General features: G+C 37.3%; 1 long non-coding RNA gene across 2 annotated transcripts; it reads left to right on the top strand.

The window, feature by feature from the left end:
* The first annotated feature begins 18,810 nt into the window (after positions 1 to 18,810).
* On the top strand, positions 18,811 to 20,902 carry LOC127075524 (uncharacterized). 2 transcript variants are annotated; one of them, XR_007786558.1, is made up of 2 exons: positions 18,811 to 19,221; positions 19,699 to 20,902. It is a non-coding gene; the product is annotated as an uncharacterized LOC127075524 (long non-coding RNA). The 2 variants fall into 2 exon arrangements; XR_007786559.1 differs by having other exon boundaries at positions 18,811 to 19,418.
* Positions 20,903 to 21,377: the final 475 nt, after the last annotated feature.

Below are 21,377 nucleotides of genomic sequence, written 5' to 3'. Positions count from 1 at the left end.
TCTGGTGACACAGGTGTAAGAGCTCGAGGTGTCACCAAAGCATTTTGGATCAGTTGCGGGTAGAGCTTGCTATATGGCACCGGAATCGAGTCATTGTGATCCTTGTTCCTCTTGTTCTGATTCTGATTTTTATTCTGAACCTGGCTTTGGTGACTTTTAGGAGGAATAGCCAGAGGATGTTGCTGATGACGTCTTGAGGGAGGGCCATATGCCGGTAGGCGAGGAGTTGCCATATAAAATTTCCCTTGACTTGGGGTAACACCAGACGGATGTGGAGTAGTAGCTCTCTTTGTTGCAGTAGTGTATATTGGGTGACCCTCTTTTCTCAACAAGACTTGCAGGGTTTCCAAGACCCATCTCATTTGGCTCTTCAAAAGATTAAGCTCCTCCTTCAATACTTCTTGGCTTTTCCTTAGCTCGTCCATCATCCCCTGAGACATGGTTCTTTGCTCTTCGCGTGTTGAGAATCACTTTGCTTCACGGACAAAAGATGGATGAGTTTTTTTGGTATTTTGTCTGGAGAATGACATGCATTATGATGCGATGCAAATGCAATGAATGAATGCAATGCAAGCCATGCATATTTGTGTTTTTTCTTCAATACACGGGTTCAAAAGTCCGAGGTACTGATAAATTTGATTGCTTTTCCAAAACGGGGTTCTCACCGGGTATGGTCTAGTGCTTTGTTACAAAGGATCCCCAGAGTCATTGATTCACAAGAATGTTTGACGCTTACGGGAAATACTTTCCGGTCGTCAACTCCATCAAGGGAATCTATTCTGGGTGAGGTTCTCGTACCGACCCTTACGAAGTATTCACCTCGGGAGTCCGTACTACGCAACCATCGACTGGGTTCTAGACAGGATACTCAGAGTCATGGATTCGAAAGACTGTTTGACGCTTACGGAAAATACTTTCCGGTCATCAACTCCATCTGGAGAATCTATTCTGAGCGAGGTTCTCGTATCGATTCTTACGAAGTATACACCTCGGGAATCCATACTACGCAACCATCATTTCTAGTCGGCCAAGGGTTTAATGTTCTAAAAGGTCCTTAGAGTCATGGACCCCTTTGAAACATCGCCGCTTACGAGGTATACACCTCGGGCGACAATATTTGCAAAAGAATCTACTCTAAGTGAGGTTCTCGTACCGACTCTTACGAAGTATATACCTCGGGAGTCCGTACTACTCAACCATCGTCCTATCTTATGTTTTTTCACTCTAGACTCGGGTGTAGAGTCTTTCCCACATGGTTCGCAATCAAATATCAATACCCAACACATTGGAACCAATATACAACAAATATACCAATATAAAGATAATAGAAAGCAATAAATAAGGAAAAGCCACACAATTAAACAAACAAAGGCACACAGACGTCCTAACTAGGCTTGACTCGCTTGAGGATGTTGCATTCCCCAGCAGAGTCGCCATCTGTCGCACCTCGAAAAAATGGGGATACAACTTCAAAGCGAAGCGCGATCGCACGCTCGCAATGATGGACTGAACAGAGTCGCCACCGAATTTTATTTATTCCTAAAAAGGAAAGGGGAAATATCGATAAAACCCAAGACAAAAGAAAGGATAAGATATGGTCATCGCAACCAATATCAGGGTTCGGGAGTCGATTACGCAAGGGGAAGGTATTAGCACCCCTCACGTCCGTTGTACTCAACGGGAACCATTAGGTTAGTTGTGTGTGTTAGTTAAAATGTTAGGCTTTTCAATTTATTAGGTGGGAAAGAAAGAATATAAGAGAGAAGAAATGTTTTTGGATTTTTTAACGAAGGACTAAACCTAAGTTTTTTATTAGTGGGCCTGACAAGATTTACGAATCCTGCTCCTACGTATCTCAAAAGAGAAATCAAGGCTTACGTAGTTCTGGGTAGAAAAATGTTTGTTTGTTGGTCGATTTTAGCGAAAGCTATATTGTATTAATCGACAAAAACATCGTTTTACCCAAAACAGATGAGGAGTGAACGCATACCACACATCGAACGGATTTATAAATCTACATTCGGAAAAGCGTCATTTATCTCTACTCAACAATCGTGGCCGAAACATTGTTTTGTATCACTTAAGACAATATATCTTTCATTTATGAAAAATGTTTTTGATTAATCGCACGGCGGCGAGAAAAGAGTTTGATTGGTTGGATGTATTTTGAGTGATGGCGAGAACTTGGATGAGCGAGATATACATCTCGAATCCTAGCCTCAGGAGTGCATGGTATACACCACGTTCCATTTCCATCCTTATTGAAAGAGATTAAGATAGGAATTAAGTATTTTGGAATTTGATTGTGAAAGGGTTTGAAGAAACCGCATTGACAATTTTTAGACGATGGCGAGAGTTAAGATTGGCGAGGCATACGTCTCGAATCTTAACCTCAGGAGTGCATGGTATACACCATGTTCCATTTCCACCTTTATTGAAAGTGTTGAATAAGAATTAGGTATTTTGAGTTTTGTTGTGAAAATGACTTGACCTAGATCAAGTATTGATGGACGTTTAAGAGAAATTTGGATAAGTGTTTGAAAGAGAACAAAGTGGATAAATTTGGATGATGGCGAGAACTAGGATTGGCGAGATATACATCTCGAATCCTAGTCTCAGGAGTGCGCGGTATACACCACGTTCCATTTCCATCTTTATTGAAAAAGTCTTGAATATGAATTAATATTTTTTGAGTTTTTTATTTATGAAAAACAGCTTGACGTTGGATCAAGCGCTTGACGAAAGTTTGAAAGAGGATGGAATAGGAGAGAGAATTGAATTGGTTTGTTTATTGAGAAAATACTCGACGTTGGATCGAGTCATATTTTTGTATTTTTTGAAATTTGTTGATTTTATTCTTGTGTTAGTATCTAATTAAACAACCAAACAATAAAAGAAATAAAAACTACAAAATTATTACACATTGGGGGAGTGGGGTACATTTGTCAAATGGGGATTAAAAAAAATCATGAAATAAATAAAATCGGGCCCAAACAAATAATGCATGAGTGTAAGTGCAAGGGAACCGGCTCATTGTAAGAAAGCCCAAGAGTAAGCTATGTGAGGTTGACGGCGATGCTTAAAAAGCAATCGACTTACCAGGGTGTGGAAAATGGGCTCGATATTAAATCGAGAAAATATGACTTTTTTTTTTATAGTTTTCAGATGGTTTCGAATATATGATGAAATTAATAAAGAAGCATGGACATAAAAAAATATTAAAAGAAACAAAATGCTAAAAGACAAGAAAATACTAAAAATAAAAGCTAAAAGAAAATGAAATACTAAAAAAATAAAACACTAAAAAAAAGGTGTTATATACGAGTATCGAACCCACTCCTCTTGAAACTACGAAAACCAACCTCTCCACCAGGCCACTTAACAACTAGATGTTATTTAGTACTAATTTTAAATACATAAACTAAGGTAAATTAAAAAAAGATTAAAATAAAAACTTAATAGAAAAAGAACCGTTAGTCTATTGGCAATAAAGCTCAGCCGCCTGGCTGTTGGACTTACCAAGGGGAATAGATTGGAAACCTAAAACAATTATTAACTAACTAATTAAAAGAATCTTTTTTCATAATGTTTTTTTCTTTAAAACTAATTATTCTATTAATACTAAAAAAATAAAAAAAAAAGAGCAACAAGAAATGGAATCGTCTCTTTCAATCCCTCTTCTCTCGTGTCCTTCTCAGAATCGCTCTCTCTCAGAAAACCCAATCGCTCACGATCGTCCCTCCATCGTTCTCCCTCGCTCACTCACAAAACCGTTCTCTCAACCTCACGTCTCTCTCATTAGAACCCTTTCTCAAACGCTCACAAACTCAAGTCTCTCTCATCAACGCCCTCTCTCAAACGCTCACAAACTCACGAACCACGGCGAGCTAAGACCAAAAGTATAAAGGAGAAAAAAACAACCGAAGACTTACTTCCGGCGACGGCAGTGACTCAGGTAAACCTCGAATCCTCTTCTCTCACAATTGTTCCTGATTTTCTTTGATTTTGGGAATTAGGTTTCTTGGTGCTTGAAGTTTCTCGCCGCCTCTCTCTCAATTTTTTTTCTTTTTTTTTTCTCCACTGATTCGCTCTCATCTATTTATGCCAGGCTGATTAGGGTTTCGGAAGTGCAATTGGTGTTCAAAGTAGAAAGCTTTCAGAAGTGCTTTTTCACGCTCAGAAGTGCTTTTCCTATCTGATGATGGATTTTGAAACGGTAATTTTGAACATATGCTTTTTCTGATCGCTTTTGTCCCAATTCCAAATTTGGGATTTTTGGAATTTCACTGTTTGGTAATTATTGTTACTGCAGGTTAACGACTTGGAACTGGAAATCTGCATCTGCTGTAGAAGACTTTGCACAAACACAGTCATATCCGCGGTGCTTTGTTTTGGATTTTCTGAATCATGTCCATCCATGATTTGAACAACGCTTCAACTGGAATTCTTTCAACAAATTTCAAAATTGGAACTTGGTACCAATGATGCTCTGTTATCACAATATCTTTAGGATTTTGATCATGAATCAAACTGCTATACCGCGGCCCAGGACCCTCCTTACCGTATCCACATGAAGGCAATGCCGGCATCAATGGCCAATATTTTTCATCCTGAATTCCAAGAATGACAGCAAGATAAGTGGTAAGAATGTGGACAGACACCTTCATCATCTGGATAGCACGCGATCCCAACAACAACAACCAACTCCATCCAAGGGCAGTCCCAACACCGCCAGCAACAGCATAGAGTGGCCAGTAATCATCTGTCAAACCAGCCTGATCCTCCATGAAGCGGTATGTGTGCTTGTCAATGTCAAGCCGGTTCTTTTTCTTGAATCTGTTAACGCCTGATGTTAGTTTTCACCTGATCTGATTGTTGGCTTGGTGGAAATCGCAGGTGGTTTTGATAGATACATCCGGAATTTCTCCGGTTATGAAGAGGTTACGAAATCACTTGTTGAACCATCCGTCCGAATACTCTGAGCGGCATCAGGGATGCTAATTGGATTCCTTTAGTTTCTCCAGTTTTGTTCCTTTCCAACATAATATATTATCCTCCTCAGGGAATGCAGATATACCAGAATCTCCACCCATCATCAAAGCCATCAATTCAGACTGCAACCTTCTGAGAACAGATTGAGAATCAACGGATTTAGGCGGAGGAAGAGATTGCTTTGAAGGAGCAATGTTGTCTTGACCAGCTTCAGTGTGGACGTTAATGGTAGCCATGGGAGAGAGAGAGGGTAGCGATTCGAGGTGGTCGAGCTCGGGATCCTGAGAAATTTGCAAAGATTCTGAAGACTTCAGACAGGTTTCCTAAGAAACACTTCAATTCAGTTTAATTACTAAATAGAAGATTACAACTTATCACCACTCTGGAGAGTTTCTTAAAGATTTAATTTGTTCTTCTGTTTATTGTTTTTGGTTTTTCTGAGTTGGGTATGGATGCAACCGAAGTCACGAGAATTTGGTTTGATTCTTTGCAGGTTACTCAAACGGCAGCAGCAGAGACACAACAAAGTACAAAATAATGCCCAGCATGTCCAGCAACACTCAACATTTGGTATGACTTCACTTTGTTCGCATTGCAATGTACTAATCTCTTGGCAAGAAAAGCCGACTCTGAATTCTTTGATTGATCAATTAATTACCGTTTAGAGTACCATTGTTATCGTAAAACAGTTTGGATTTTCATGTATGTTGATGAAGCGTGTATGACATGAGAGTAGCTCTTCTCTTCCAATACCATCCATTACCAAAATATGTTTAAAGAATCACACCAAAACTTGTTTGATGAATCACATTAAAACTTGCCTGAGCTGTTCCGGATGATGTGAACGTGTTTGTGGTTTGCAGGTTATGGTTGGTGTGGAGGAAAGTTGCTGCGGATTGTTAGGAAACCGGTTTGGCCCTGAGATCCGTGGCTGGATTGGCAAAGAAAACATTCCAGGATTGCTGTCATGGATACAAGTACATGGTCGATGAAGATTGCGTGTCATAGGGCTTTTACAAACTCCAGTCGGTCTGGTGCGAATGGTCAAATAGAGTTCGGATAAAAGCTTGGAGTTTTATTGAAATCTGTCATTTTAAGTTCAAATATGCTCTAGCCATATGTAGCCTTCCAAACTTAGCGTACATAGTAATAAGATAATCAATCACAGGGAGCTTATTTGCAATCTCCATATGTGCATATGCTTCAACGCATAACCATGTATAGACCTGATTACTATAATGTCTCTCTTTGCAAATGTTATAATATGCTTGTCACCGTTAACACTAATGACTCTTGAGTAGCAAACTGGCTCACATGAATGATTAATTAAATGAGCGAGGACTAGGAACATGACAATAGAATGTGAATGATAACATAAGTGACGAACATCGAACAAAGGGGTGAATGGTGCAAATGTACTTGAAATGTTATTTGTAATTTGATTTTGAAATGTATATAAAATGGATTTTTTAGAAATAATCCAAGACTAATTTAAATATCAATTTAAATAATAATAAAAAATCAGTATAAAACCCAATTAAAATCAAATTAATCCAATAATTTGTTAAGATTACTTTTGACATCAATTCTAACATCTATTTGAAAATTAAAATCAATTAGAGTTTTGAATCATTAGTAAAGATAACAATTGAAATTAAATTGAAATTTGGCTTTAAACTTGATTTGAAATTAAAATCAAATATTGAAAAATTACAAAAGTCCAGTGATTAAAAACCATTTTATACTGATGAATGTATGCAAATGCAAAAATAAAAGAAAAAATGAAAAAAAAATTCAGGATCAAAATCGGGGTATGACAATATTCTTGACAGCTACCCAATGAGCATCACCAGGATCAGATCGGTACCTACTCGTTGCACTTAAAGCATACGAGACATCTGGTCGAGTACATAACATGGCATACATGATAGATCCTATTGCAGATGCATATGGAATCTTATTCATGCGATCCCTTTCTTCCTTAGTTGAAGGGGATTGTGTTTTTGATAGACACATGCCATGTTGCATAGGTATGAATCCTTTCTTGGAATCATGCATATTAAAGCGTCTCAGCACTTTGTCTATGTACGTACTCTGACTTAGGCCAAGTAGTTTTTATGATCTATCTCTATAGATTCTGATTCCTAATATATAGGTTGCTTCACCTAGGTCCTTCATAGAAAAGCATTTCCCCAACCAAGACTTTACTTGTTGTAGGGTAGGGACATTGTTTTCAATGATTAATATGTCATCTACATGTAATACCAGGAAAACGATCATGCTCCCACTAACTTTCTTGTAGACACAAGGCTCATCTTCGTTCTTGATGAATCCATATTGCTTTATTGTTTCATCAAAACGAAGATTCCAGCTTCTGGAAGCTTGCTTCAATCCATAGATTGATCTTTGTAACTTACATATCTTTTGGGCTTCTTTTGGTATGTCAAATCCTTCAGGTTGTTTCATGTACACATCCTCAAGAAGATTCCCATTAAGGAAAGCAATTTTGACATCCATCTGCCATATTTCATAATCATGATATGCAGCGATAACAAGTAAAATCCGAACAGATTTAAGCATTGTGGCTGGTGAAAAGGTTTCATCATAGTCAACCCCATGAATTTGTTTATATCCTTTTGCAACCAGTCTTTCCTTATAGGTATGTACCTTACCATCCATGTCAGTCTACTTTTTGAAGATCCACTTGCATCCTATAGGGTTAACTCCTACAGGAGGCTCAACCAAGGTCCAAACTTGGTTTGTGTACATGGAATCCATTTTCAGATTTCATGGCTTCTAGCCACTTCTCAGACTCGCGATCAGTTATGGCCTCTTGGTAGGTCACAGGATCATCTTGATCCATGAGTAATACATCACCTTGATCAGTTATGAGATATCCATATCTCTCAGGTAGGTGACGTATCCAGCTTGACCTACGCTGGTGTTGTTCTACTTGAGCAGGTTGCTCTTCCACAACTACTTGTGTTTCCTGCTCTAATTCCTCCATAGGTGTATCAATTCTTTGTGATTCTTGAATTTCTTCAAGCTCTACTTTCCTCCCACTGATTCCTTTGGAAATAAAATCCTTTTCTAGGAAAACTCCAGTTCGAGCGACAAACACTTTGCCCTCAGAAGGATCGTAGAAGTAATACCCTCTTGTTTCTTTAGGATACCCCACAAATAAGCATTTGTCAGATTTGGGCTCAAGCTTAGTTGAAATTTGTCGGTTCACATAAACTTCGCAACCCTAAATCTTTATGTAAGACATATGTGGTTTCTTACCACTCCATATCTCATATGGTGTCTTCTCAACCTTTTTGGATGGAACACAGGTAAATGTGTAAGCTGCTGTCAATAGTGCATGTCCCCAAAAGGAGTTTGGAAGATCGGCGTGAGTCATCATGGATCGGACCATGTCTAATAGGGTTCGATTTCTTCTCTCAGATACACCATTCCATTGGAGTGTTCCAGGAGGAGTAAGTTGGGATAGGATCCCACACTCTTTCAGATGGTCATCAAACTCTAGGCTTAAATACTCACCACCTTGATTTGATCGAAGAGCTTTAATATTCTTACCTAGTTGGTTTTGTACTTCATTCTTGAATTCCTTAAACTTTTCAAAGGACTCTGATTTGTGTTTCATTAAATACACATAATCATATCTACTGAAATCATCAGTAAATGTGATGAAGTACTAAAAACCTCCTCTGGCTGGCATGTTCAGTGGTCCACATACATCAGTATGTATGAGGGCCAAAAGATCATTAGCTCTTTCACCTTTTCCTATGAATGGAGACTTTGTCATCTTTCCAATTAAACAAGATCTGCATGTCTCATATGATTCATAATCAAAAGAGTCCAAGAGTCCATGTTTATGGAGTTTGGAAATGTGTTTCTCATTTATGTGGCATAATCGACAATGTCAAAGGTAAGTTGGGTTTAACTCATTAGGTTTCATTCTTTTAGTATTAATGTTATAAATAGGCATTTCAAGATCAAGGACATATAGTCCATTTTTCATTTGTGCAGTAGAATAGAATCTATCATTCAAATAAATTGAGCAACAATTGTTCTTTATTATAAATGAAAAACCAAACTTGTCCAAACAAGAAACGGAAATAATATTCCTGCTAATTGTAGGTACATAATAACAATTCTCTAACTAAATTATTAAATCACTAGGTAAAGTCAATACATAAGTTCCTACGGCTAAAGCAGCAACCTTTGCTCCATTGCCAACTCGTAGGTCAACTTCACCTTTTGCCAAATCTCTACTCCTTTTTAGCCCCTGCACATTGGTACAAATGTGAGAACTGCATCCAGTATTTAATACCCATGATGCAGAAGTAGATAAATTAATTTCAATAACAAAAATACCTGAAGTTGAAGTCTCTACTCCATTCTTCTTATCTTCCAGGTACTTTGGGCAGTTTCTCTTCCAGTGTCCGGTCTTACCGCAATGGAAGCAGGTGCCTTCCTTTATTATGCCTCCACTAGGCTTCAAAGCAACAACAGTGGGTTTGGATTTGGCAACTTCCTTGCCTTTCCCTTTATCACCCTGCTTGGTGGGTCTTTTGTTCTGTCTCTTTCCATTTCCGATCATCAGAATGGACTTCCTTTTTGACTTCAGATTCTGCTCAGTAGTTCTTAACATGGCTAGCAGTTCAGGAAGAGATTTGTCCATATCATTAATATTGAAATTTAGGAAAAATTGACTGAATCTATCTGGCAATGATTGCAAGATCAAATCAGTCGCAAGTTCCTTTCCGAGGGGAAAACCCAACCTCTCAAGGTTTTCCACATACCCAATCATCTTGAGCACATGGGGACCTACAGGGGCTCCCTCAGCTAACTTGCCTTGAAAAAGGACTTTTGAAACTTCAAACCTTTCATGCCTTGCTTGCTCTTGATAGAGCATCTTCAGGTGTTCGATCATATCGAACGCTGCCATGTTCTCATGTTGCTTTTGCAACTCTGAGTTCATGTTAGCTAGCATTAGAGAAGCCGTTTCATTGGCATCATCAACATGCTTCTTATAAGCATCTCTTTCTGCCTTAGGTGCAGAACTAGGAGGTTCCTCTTCAGGAATAGGTTTCTCCAAGACATACAACTTTCTATCATGTTTGAGGACAATCCTCAAATTTCGGTGCCAATCCAGAAAATTTGTCCCAAACAATTTTTCCTTGTCAAGGATTGATCGCGAAATGTTGTTAGAGGTGTTTGTTGTCATGGTAATCTACATGAAAATAATGAAAATATAAGTATCAATAACATATTTAATTAGGCCTTTAATTAAATATGCTTCCACTATTTTACTCAAAACAAATGACCCTCACCATTTGATTCGGAAAATCTCGTTGGAAGATTTTCTAGTGGGTCGAGATCCAAATTTCACTTTGTTTTAAGTCCGCGTAGGTGGATTACACAAAACTAGGTTATTTAGGTAGGAACTCCTTTCAATTATATCTAATACAACTCTCGAATATTTTAGTTGGGTGAATAACTCCTTATTCCAATCCACCACATGGATCATTTTCAACTCTTGCTTCTAAACATATATAATCTTATTATAATTTGTTTAGTTAAGTTTGACTCATTATTTTAGCAATTGGATATTACAATTATCCCATCACACCTTACTAATATAGAACATGCACCTCGCGTAGGCGAAACCTACATTATCCGATACTAGTCTTTATGAGTGCTAAAACTTGGAAAGCATAAACTTAATATTTAATTTGAGGAAATTTGCAATTATTCTGATCTCACCGGCTTATTTATCATATAAATAGTCTCTCACATGCATCAACATACATAATGAAACAGTTATGGCCCCTAGCGCAATTGTTCTCCCAAGCCAATGAGAGAACCTAAGTTAACCTAATAACGATCTAAGCTTCTCCAAGCAAGATCTTCAAGGTTGTCCTCCTTTGATATTGAATTCTTCTCTTTCTTCATAACATTACATTACATAAAAGAAACTCGTTTTACATACAAGGGAGTGAGATGAGAAAAGAAGTTACATTAAGAGATTAAAAGAGAGGCACGACACGCAAGTCGTATTTTAAAAACCCAAAATAAAATAAAGGAAAACTAAAGCCATAACCGATCACCACAAGACAATAATAATAAACACATTATTATTATTAATTTTAATTCTTTTAATTAATTAAAACCAAATTAAATTTCGGCGACCGATCACACTACGCAGAGTTAGCCAGGGGTCCGCTGCTGAAATTTTTAATGAACAATTCATTTGAAATCAACATTGTTTTTCGCATCAACACTTGATACTTTAAGCACAACTCTTGCGAAGTCACAACCCTAATCGCATAACTCTTTGACAACACAACCCTTGTACCGTCATTAACCCTAATGCACCAGTTTTAGACCGTCAAACACATCTCGATTGTTGATTCAGTATGATTGATCAACACGTCATTGCTTCACCATACTAATGTCGGATCAAGAAGCAAACGACCATTGATCGCTCAAAGGAAAACAACCATTAAGTGTTTGAATGAACGAAATAGAAATAATATATCATATATACCGTATTTTGCACCAGGATTACTTATATCATATATATAACTTGATCTATCTCAATTGCATAACCTAAGAACGATCGATGTATCGCTGCTTCACCATACTAATGTCGGATTCTGAAGCATAGTCAACATCAATCATCCAAATCGTACACATATGATGCTAAATTTAATTACTCATTTATTCTTTGATTCATTCTGTCTTTTAATCATATTAATACAGAAAATACAAAAATAAACAGCTATCAGATGCATGGTTTCGTAAGTGGCTCTGATAGCACTGAAGGAGAAGAGCGATCCAGAACACAGCGGAATTTAAAAAATTTCTCCTTTAGTGATCCTTACGAATAGGCATGATCAGTGATAGAATCGTTACCTCTTATGGCGATTGTAACCTTTGATACATATCTATGGAGCGATCACGAACGTTGGACGATGACAACGCCTCTACTCAGTTCACACGAACGAATTCCTTCAATCTCAGTGCTAGTTACTACAAATGAAGGCTTTGAGTGAGAGAGAGAGTGAGAGAAACGAAATTGCAACTGCACTAATGCTTCTACACAAGGGTTCTATTTATAGAACCACTTGTGTGGGCTGCAAGCTAAAAAGCCCACTCAAGTGTATGTGGCCCATATCTTATAATATGCCAAAATCACTTAAGCGTGTGGTATCTTACCATATTTCGTATTCTACTTAAGTACACCGTACCTTACGATGTTCTACAATTCACTTAAGGGCACCGTACATTACGATATTCCTTAGTTACTCTATCTCTCATCAATCCGTCCTTTTGTGTGTGACCCTGTAGGTTTTCGCGGTATTGACAATTATATTAAATCACGTATTTAACATAATAAATAGTGAGCGGTATCTAGCAACACATCACGGCTACCCAAGACACGAAAATGTCATGTGATCTGACAAATCCTTTTGTGATAATACTTATGTGTACAATTACCCTTTTGCCCCTATGTCTATATTGAACACAAGGCATAGACCGTGTCATCCTTGTCCAGTTCAATATTGGGCCCTTAGACATTTATCCTGTTACGCAGGATGGACAAATTCCATCTATGTCACTCATGTCCCTTAGCATGCTTCGTGGAGTACCCATCAGTTGTCTTTATGGTCATCCAGTTACGGATAACGTTTCATCAGCAATAAGACACTCGACTTTACATCTAGGGTCCATAGTGGTTTCAGGTCGAAGGGTGGTATACACCATTATCACCATGAGAATAACTTATGACACTTTGCATAACATTCTATATAGTATTCTCATAGCGGGTCAATCCAATATAAATATTACTCTTAATATTCATACCTATGTTTAAAACTTGATAACTCCTTATCCATGATCCATGAGATGTGATCATCAGTCTATATACATAATAGTCTTAATGCTCTAATGTTATCCCATTTTACAACAAAGCTCGACTACAGATACTTTAAGAATAGTGCCCTTGTGTTTAATGTGATCTCATGATTAAGTCACACTTGATACATTAAACAGACTAGCTATTCTAGGGACTTTATTAAACAAACATAATAAAGAAAAATCCTTTTATTATTAATAAATAATTTGATGCAAGTACCAAAAGTATTGGCCTCTAGGGCTTACACCAACAGACATCGCCTCTGCTCAGTCCACACGAACGGATTCCTTCAATCTCAGTGCTAGCTGCTACGAATGAAGGCTTTGAGAGAGAGAGAGAGAGAGAGAGATAGAAACGAAATTTCAACTGTCCAAATGCTTCTGCACAAGGGTTCTATTTATACAACCACTTGTGTGGGCTGCAAGCTAAAAAGCCCACTTAAATGTATGTGGCTCATATCTTATGATATGCTAAAATCACTTAAGCACGTGGTACCTTATCATATTTCGTATTCTACTTAAGTACACCATACCTTACGATGTTCTACAGTTCACTTAAGTGCACCGTACCTTAAGGTGTTCCTTATTTACTCTATCTCTCATCAATCCGTCCTTTTGTGTATGACCCTGTAGGTTTTCGTGACATTAACAATTATATTAAATCATGTTTTTAACATAATAAACAGTGAATGGTATCTAGCAACACATCACTGCTACCTAAGACACGAAAATGTCATGTAATCTGACAAATCCTTTTGGGATAATACTTATGTATACAATTACCCTTTTGCCCCTATGTTTATATTGAACACAAGGCATAAACCGAGTCATCCTTGTCCAGTTCAATATTGGGCCCTTAGACATTTATCCTGTTACGCAGGATGGGAAAATTCCATTTAGATCACTCATATCCCTTAACATGCTTCGTGGAGTACCCATCAGCTGTCTTTATGGTCATCCAGTTACGGATAACGTTTCATCAGCAATAAGACACTCGACTTTACATCTAGGGTCCATAGTGGTTTCAGGTCGAAGGGTGGTATACACCATTATCACCATGAGAATAACTTATGACACTTTGCATAACATTCTATATAGTATTCTCATAGCGGGTCAATCCAATATAAATATTGCTCTTAATATTCATACCTATGTTTAAAACTTGATAACTCCTTATCCATGATCCATGAGATGTGATCATCAGTCTATATACATAATAGTCTTAATGCTCTAACGTTATCCCATTTTACAACAAAGCTCGACTACAGATACTTTAAGAATAGTGTCCTTGTGTTTAATGTGATCTCATGATTAAGTCACACTTGATACATTAAACAGACTAGCTATTCTAGGGACTTTATTAAACAAACATAATAAAGAAAAATCCTTTTATTATTAATAAATAATTCAATGCAAGTACCAAAAGTATTGGCCTCTAGGGCTTACACCAACAGACATCGCCTCTACTCAGTCCACACGAACGGATTCCTTCAATCTCAGTGCTAGCTGCTATGAATGAAGGCTTTGAGAGAGAGAGAGAGAGAGAGAGAGAGAGAGAGAGACAGAAACGAAATTTCAACTGTCCAAATGCTTCTGCACAAGGGTTCTATTTATACAACCACTTGTGTGGGCTGCAAGCTAAAAAGCCCACTTAAATGTATGTGGCTCATATCTTATGATATGCTAAAATCACTTAAGCACGTGGTACCTTATCATATTTTGTATTCTACTTAAGTACACCATACTTTACGATGTTCTACAGTTCACTTAAGTGCACCGTACCTTAAGGTGTTCCTTATTTACTCTATCTCTCATCAATCCGTCCTTTTGTGTATGACCCTGTAGGTTTTCGTGACATTGGCAATTATATTAAATCATGTTTTTTAACATAATAAACAGTGAATGGTATCTAGCAACACATCACTGCTACCTAAGACACGAAAATGTCATGTCATCTAACAAATCCTTTTGTGATAATACGTATGTGTACAATTACCCTTTTGCCCCTATGTTTATATTGAACACAAGGCATAAACCGAGTCATCCTTGTCCAGTTCAATATTGGGCCCTTAGACATTTATCCTGTTACGCAGGATGGGAAAATTCCATTTAGATCACTCATATCCCTTAACATGCTTCGTGGAGTACCCATCAGCTGTCTTTATGGTCATCCAGTTACGGATAACGTTTCATCAGCAATAAGACACTTGACTCTACATCTAGGGTTCATAGTGGTTTTAGGTCGAAGGGTGGTATACCCCATTATCACCATGAGAATCACTTATGACACTTTGCATAACATTCTATATAGTATTCTCATAGCGGGTCAATCTAATATAAATATTACTCCTAATATTCATACCTATGTTTAAAACTTGATAACTCATTATCCATGATCCATGAGATGTGATCATCAGTCTATATACATAATAGTCTTAATGCTCTAATGTTATCCCATTTTACAACAAAGCTCGACTACAAATACTTTAAGAATAGTGTCCTTGTGTTTAATGGGATCTCATGATTAAGTCACACTTGATACATTAAACGGACTAGCTATTCAAGGGACTTTATTAAACAAACATAATAAAGAAAAATCCTTTTATTATTAATAAATAATTCAATACAAGTACCAAAAGTATTGGCCTCTAGGACTTACACCAACACTAGTGACGGGAGATGAAAATAATTGTGATCAAAGTATGGTCTAAACCAAAGAATAATGTTGTTTGAACTCCAACAATGGATGAAATCTGAACCCAAGAGTAAAACTGGTATGAACCAACAAGTGAGGGGCCTAAGGCATGGTATCACTGTTTGAAATAACCGAAAAAGAGGGAATTAAGTGTTTGGTTTCATAACACAAACAACTCTTGGTTCACAAGGAAATACAAGATGGAGCTCAAAGGGATAGTGTATTTGTCTCAGAGAATAGGGTATATCACATGAAGTGAATGAAGGTAGAGTACGAATGTATCATGGAAATAAACGGAGGGATACCCTAAGACAGGAAGAATAAATAAGTATGCTCGCGAAGGATTTGAACCCTTGTGCCTACGTATTCTCATCGTGCAATGAGAAAATCAGAGCAATCATAGTCCAACCTACTACGGCTGAAAACAAATGGATATTTGACAGGGTTACCCAGAGGTAAGATAGATTGCTTAACAAGCAAGCGTGTGGTACTAACCAATGATGGTAATCAACCACAAGGACAAATGATATATAGCCCGAGTCTGAACTCCACAGGGCAAGATAGATGAATGCCATAGTCTGAACTAAATACAAGGCAAGGAACATATTTCCAGAGTCTGAACTTAATAAGGGAAAAAGGAATATAGTACCAAAGTTTGAACTTCAAGACAATGTCAAAGGTTACCAGAGTTTGAACTCCATGGGCAAGATATATAAGCATTCCATAGTCTGAACTATATAAGGAAAAGGAACTTATCTGAATTCCAGAGTCTGAACTTCATAAGGGAAAAAGAGTATAATGCCAAAGTCTGAACTATAAGGCAATGAAAGAGGTAGCCTGAGACTGAACTCAATGGGCTGGATGAATGAATGTCAAAGTCTGAACTCTTTAGGCATAATGCCAAGGTATGTACCTTATAGGAAAATCAATGTGGCCAGAGTCTGAAATCAATGGGTCGGGATGCCAAGATTTTATCTTATAGGCAAGGAATAAATCCAGATTATGTAATCCATAAGCTAAAAGAAATTGCCAAGGTTTGTACCTTGTGGGCAAGAAGAAAAGCCAGAGTTTGTACTCCTAGGGCTGAATGCCAAGGTCTGTACCTTATAGGCAAAGAATAAAATATGCCATAGTCTGAACTGCATGGGTGAGATGCCAAGGTCTGTACCTCATAGGCAAAGAATAAAGCCAGAGTCTGTATTCTATGGGCTGAAGGAAGTTGCCAAGGTCTGCACCATGTAGGTAGGGGACAACGCCAGAGTTTGTACTCCATAGGCTAAAAGAAGTTGCCAAGGTATGCACCTTGAAGGCAAGCAACAAAGTATGTCATAGTATGAACTGGTAGGCAATGCATGAAACAATTTATTGATAAACGGGTATGTGACCCCAAGATAATGATCCCAAGAAATGTATGAACATCTAGGAGGAGAGTCTGATATTGAAGGGGGGTCGATGTGTAATGATGCTTCATTGTTGAAGTGTTGAATGATTGACGCTTGCTTGAAGAAGACTTGCCAAATGCATGATTCAAATCCCATTAAAGTCTATGAACAAGGACGAGTGCTTTGAATAGCTAGGGTCGGCCCGTACGGAAAGTCACTCTAGACAAGGTAGGAGAAACTCCATCTCATCATTCCTCATTACTTAAGGCCCATAGTGTGTGTCATACCCTAATTTTTAACCCTAAGATCCCACATATCATTTGCATCTTTTGCATACAAGCAAGGTCATATCTTTGTCCTCCCCCTATTCATCTTTGGGTTTGCTTTTGCAGGGATCACCAAGCACCACTTTGTTTACCTTTAGATGTATTTGATTCATTATTTATCTAACCACTAATCAAAATACCAAAAGATATGTCTTGTTTATCTTAAGTTTATTGTACAAGTTAGGGCTTCTCAAGTCAAATCATCTCAAAGTTTGGTGGCCTACTTCTCAAGAAGATCAAAGGTTCATGTGTTTATTTCCACACCTTCTTCAATAAGAAACTTCAAGCTTTGAGCAATCTAATAAATAGACAATCAAAACACTTTATTTTGAGCTCACATGATCATCCATATGCTTTGGAATGTAAGAAAATTCCAAGTTCACAAGCTTGTTCTAAGGGGTTTGACCTAAAAGTCAATATTTTGAGGTCAAAGTTCTAAGGATCACAACTCCTTCAATTATCAACATTTTTTAGTTCCCCTTTTTGAATATGACTCTTCTCAACATCCTATGAAACTTATCTTTACATGACAAGAGCCAATTATGCTTGGAGGATCATCAAAAGTTTGGAGACATTATAGGTCATTTGTGGACTTATTGAAATTTGACCTATTTTCAAGTGACTTTTTGCCAACTTTCAAAGATTATAACTTCTTCAATTTTCAATATATGAAGCTGATTCTTCTTTCGCAATGTCATTTGTGATACCATCTACAAGTTTTCTTCAAGGACCAAGGTCAAATTATGCTTGGAAGGCCATGGAATTCATTGAGACTCAAAATATGGTGCATCGAGGGATAACCTATCATTGATGCAAAATGTTGAAGATGATTCATGATCATCTATCTATATATTTGGATCAGAGAAGGTTGTATCAACCTCAAGTCCATCTATCAATGATTTGAAGTGTGGAATATTTTATCACCCAAGTAACCACACATTAAAAGTCAGATAAGATACAAGTTAAACATCAATTCAAATGGTTAGTGGTTAATGATCAATGAAAATAATGCAACACAAAGAAATCAGAAAGAAAAGCTCAAGTCAAACAAAAGGGTCTCATCTAAACATCAAGATATTCAAACATGATCAACTAAGGGCAATCTATCAACACCTCAAAGTATCAAGAATGATTCATTGGTCATTCATCAACATGTTTGAAGTGTTGAAGGTTCAAACATCCTCAGGATCAACCATCAATGTTTTTTTAGATTATTATCAACCAATTATCAATAATAAGGGAAAAATGGTCCAAACAAAAATGATAATAATAATAATAATAATAATAATAATAATAATAATAATAATAATAATAATAATAATAATAATAATAATAATATAGATGAAGTTTATTTAACAAAAATATTTGATTAAAAAAATAAATAGGAAAAATAAAATTGATTAAAAAATGGTGAAGGATATTAAATAAATAAAATAAAAGAATTAAAAAAAAGGAAATGGGACAAGGGGGTGTAAGAGAATATGTGCATGTATGGAAAGAAAGGACGCATGGGACCATTAGAGTCATGCTCATATGAAAACAAGGAGAAAAGAAAATTTGATGTTCTCCCTCCAAATTTCAAACATTTGAAAGAGTTCCTGCTCCGCCGCGCCGGAGCTCATCATCGGCGGCGGCGGAGCTCAAACCATGAGACTAGGCACACCAAACCCTTCCTCTCAAGCTTACGAACATGAAGAACAGCCTCACTAAACCTAATTTCTAAGCAGTCAGACGAATCGAAGAAGATGACGCAAGAACCCTAGAAATGAAAACAAAAATTAAATGCTGAAGAAAGTGAATCAAAGCCTCAAATTATAGGGCTTTGATTCCATGCGAGCTACTTTACACGGTGGCACCTCACACACAATAAACTGAAGAGTTTTAGCAACCGAAAAAGCGACAGGTAAGTGTTAGTTCTCTTCTTTCTCTCTCGTGTCTTGCTTATGCTTCTACTCTGAGGGTGTGTGAGAAAGATGCAGAGTTTTTTTTTAGTACGTTCAAACCCGAGATTATTCAACCCTCATTTTTCCTTCTGATTCCTTCCTTTTATAATGAAGCAATTAGGGTTTATGGAGCAAGAAATCAATGCAAATGGAATAGGTGAGATAGTAGATTTTCGTTCTGCAGGATTATTGGTCCAAACTTGTGTTTTGATTCTGAAAAGTGCATTGCACTTTGTACTTCTTGCTTGTGTGTTTTTGCCTGTTGTTGATTGTTATGTTTTTACCTTTACCTACTTGCCAACTGTACATTTTCCACTGTAGTAAAATGGTAATTTGTGAGTTGTGTGTGTGTGTGTGTAGTTTATTGTGGCATTTGATTGATTTGCTTTGTGGATTTTGATGCTAATTGTTTGGATTGTTTTGCTGGTGTGCTGCAGGTTTTGATGCATTGCAGGTTGCATTGATTTGGCAAGGCATTGGCAATGTGGTGATGGTTGCAGCATGTTTTTTCCCTGCAGGGATAACTGTGTATGCAATAATATGTTTGGCTTGGCCTTGCTGGATTGTTATGAGGTTGTAGGATTATGCATGGTTGAAGTGTTGCAGTTTGGATTAGCAGGTTTTATGGTCATGTGGTGCATTGCAGGCTAGGTCTGAATTTGTTAGGTTTTGTCATGGAATTGCAGGACTGGTGCATGGTTTGTTCATGTGATACCATGGCCTGTTGTAGCTTGGATTGATGGAGGTTTGGACTGTGCAGGTGTGCATTATTGTCTTGATTATTTGATGTGATGGACTGGTGAAGGAATGTTGCAGGGTGGTTTTAAAACATTGTGTTGTAGGTTTTGCCTTGGTATGGTTGGTAATGTTGTTGACTGATGTTGATGTTCATGGTAGTTTTTGCAGTATGGCATAACAAGGTTGTATGTGTTTGTTGCAATAAAAATGGTTTCTCATGAATTGCTTGTAGCTTGCTGCAGGTTGGTGTTTTCATTTCAGGATCCTTGTTTTGCAGGTCTGCTAGATGACTTTGCAAGGTTTGTTTGTTGTTGTTGTCTTGATTTCTAGTTGACTTGAATGGTATGCATGATGATTGTCAGTGGGTTATGTTTATAATTCTTATGGTTGCAGCTGACTTTGCAAGGTTTATGTTGTGTTTGACATGGCTGCAGCTGAGTTTTAGTGAGTTCCTCGAGTGCCAAGTAATGGCCCTGCTGCATTGTTGTCTTCAATTTTGTTATATGTTATTGTAGGATGTTGCTGCAGAATTATTCATGGCTTTGGTTCAGGTTAATGGTATGTTATGGTAAGCCCTTGGTCATATGGTTGGTTGCTAGCATTGTTTGACATGATGAACATGGTTGAAATCAAGGCATGACTTGCAAATGAAGAAATTATGTAAAGATTACCAAATTTAAGAACATGGAATCAACGGTGGATCATAGATGAATTATGGAAGAATGGATTAGGGTTTAGGATGCTCAAAGTTGGTTAGTTGACTTTGGTCAACTGGTTGACCAAAAATTCAATAGTTGACCAAAAGTCAACTTAGGTAGAAAAGTCAATTTTTTTTGTGTAATCTCTTTTGTATGGACATTTGTAATGAAATAAACATTTGGTGAATGAAAATGATATTTGGTATATATGAATTTGATTTTGAATTGTATAAGATGTATTGCATGGATTGAATTGAAATGAATTTGAATTGATATTGAATTGAATATGGACTTGAAATGAATGGAAACATGGACCAATGGAATGAAATTGACTTGTATGGAAATGAATTGTATGGACATCCAATGAAGATGAAATGACTTGATTGAATGGAAATCCAATGAACCAAGTGTATGACCTAACCATCTAATAACTTGAATGGGCAAGAAGGTGAATGAATAACATGATTTGAATGAACCAAAGATGACATGGAGGATAAAAATGAATGGGAATGAAGTGAAGAATTAGTGGACACATGGACAAACATGATTGAAACAAACAAGGACTAGAAATGACCAAATGAAATGATCATATGAAATGATCATGGATGGGATAAGTGGGGGTTATGATTCCATGAGAATAGGCTTTGGATCAAAAGGTACCATTAAGCAATAGATGAGCA

This window comes from Lathyrus oleraceus, chromosome 4 (assembly GCF_024323335.1).
Source record: "Lathyrus oleraceus cultivar Zhongwan6 chromosome 4, CAAS_Psat_ZW6_1.0, whole genome shotgun sequence".
Taxonomy (NCBI): Eukaryota; Viridiplantae; Streptophyta; class Magnoliopsida; order Fabales; family Fabaceae; genus Lathyrus; species Lathyrus oleraceus.
This window is presented reverse-complemented; position numbering and strand designations above follow the sequence as displayed.